The sequence below is a fragment of the Octopus bimaculoides genome, chromosome 2 (genome assembly GCF_001194135.2).
Source record: "Octopus bimaculoides isolate UCB-OBI-ISO-001 chromosome 2, ASM119413v2, whole genome shotgun sequence".
NCBI lineage: Eukaryota > Metazoa > Mollusca > Cephalopoda > Octopoda > Octopodidae > Octopus > Octopus bimaculoides.
In genome coordinates this window covers 160,006,242-160,008,339 of record NC_068982.1, presented here as the reverse complement: position 1 = coordinate 160,008,339, position 2,098 = coordinate 160,006,242, and positions in this window count along the sequence as shown.

Sequence of the window (2,098 nt, the reverse complement as noted above, 5' to 3'; positions counted from 1 at the left end):
GTGTGTGTGTGTGTGTGTGTGTGTGTGTGTGTGTGTGTATGTGCTTGTGCGTGTGTGTGTGTGCGTGCGTCTGTGTGTATGTGTGTTTGTGTGTAAGTTCTTGTTTGTAATAGAAAACATGATGATCAGCGATAGAAAAGTGCGGGAGGAAAGTGAGAAAGTTACGATGAAAAGAATATAGAAAAATACTGAAAGGAACACAGAAGACCAATGTAGATATACCCGAGATAAAAATAAAATACGAATGAAACATTTGGAATTAAAAGATATATATAGTTACATTACACGTAACCGGATGGCATAAAGAAAACTATAACTGTATTTATTTCTATTATCTTAACACTAGTGATTGTCTTGTGGAACAATAAGAACACGTAATGAATTTTTATAAACACAAGCACACACTCACACATACACACATACATAGATATTATTTGGAGGCGCACGAAGCAGCGTTGTGTACAATCATATTTTCCATGTTCGAGTACATCATCTGCAATTCGATAGCATATGATATACAATGCTGTAGTAATATGTACTGAAATCAGAACAGAGGTAACTAAATGTCATTGATCTGTGTTTCGAACGTCACAGTTAAGGAATTAAGTATCTCTGTCACGCATCTTAAAATGAATAAAATTTTCCTTGCGCACCCATTCACAGACACACAGAATTATGAATATTGATGATATTTTTCAGATGCAGGAGAGTTTAATCATTAATAAATTAAATATTTAGACATTATCTACGTATTTCAGAAGGTTTTGTGGATATAGGTATGCATACACACATACCTGTGTATAAACATACACAGTGACGCACAAACCCACATACATGTTCATTTTATCTGGCACCACACATCTTGTTCGAATTTTCTATTCCAGAGTTTCAAACTGATACGTGAAAGTCGAATTACTAGACGTGAGTTGTCAGCTGCGACAACCACAATGTGTATATAATACGCGGTGTGGGTGCACGTCAGAATTCCTAGAATGTATGACAAGACAACTTGAAAGATTTCTATAATTCTCTGTATTTCGAGTTCAAATCTCTACCACAGACACTTTAACTTTAATCAGTTAAGTACTATGGAGACAGGTGTAATCAGCTCTTCCCCCATGTATTGGTATATTTGGCCTTGTACTAGTATTAAAAATCCAGATATGTATTTTGCAGATTACGGAGGAGAGACATTGTATATATTTTTTTCTCAACAATTGCTATAAATTTTATTTGATAATATAAATCCTCTGCATGTATGGAAATGTGATATTCTTCGTGTAATTCTTTTCTTTTAATATGATGTTAAGGTCATGTAAAGATTTCTTACATTTGTTTTCTTCATATAATGCTTTCTGACATAACAAACGAAAATAATGAGATCTTAATGCAGGTTCCAAAGTAAAATATACGGTGAAAAAGAAAAACCATATAGCTGCTGTTTATTACATTTAAATGTCATCGTTGAAGAAATAAAGATAATGCTAAAGTTATTTTCGTGGTGCATCATTATTCTTCAGAACAGCAATCTTTCTCGATTTTAGTTGATTTTTTTCATCATTCACCAGCGTGTTATAGTTACAGAGTGTAATTTTCTCCCAATAATCATCATCATTACCATATTTAATTACGGAATATATCAACATATCTATTGTCATAGATGTATAGCGCTTAAACTATTGTTTGGAACATGAGTATCGAATAATTCTAACAAAAGATTTATTAAAGACATAAACATTATGTAATGAATGAAATATATTATTAGGATAAGTTCGTATTTATTTTGTTTCTTGACGATCCTCATTCTCCGCTTATCTACATGCGCCATTTTTTATTTTGATTGTTTCTATCGCATGATCGAAATTAAGCTGCTATTCATACACACACATACGTACACACACAAACACACACACACACACACACACAGACACACACACACACACGCACACACACACACACAAATGTATACACACACGTATATGTATGTACTTATATATAGATATATACATATACACACATATATATGTATATATATAATACATCCACACAAACACATACATGTATGTGTATATATATATATATATATATATATATATAT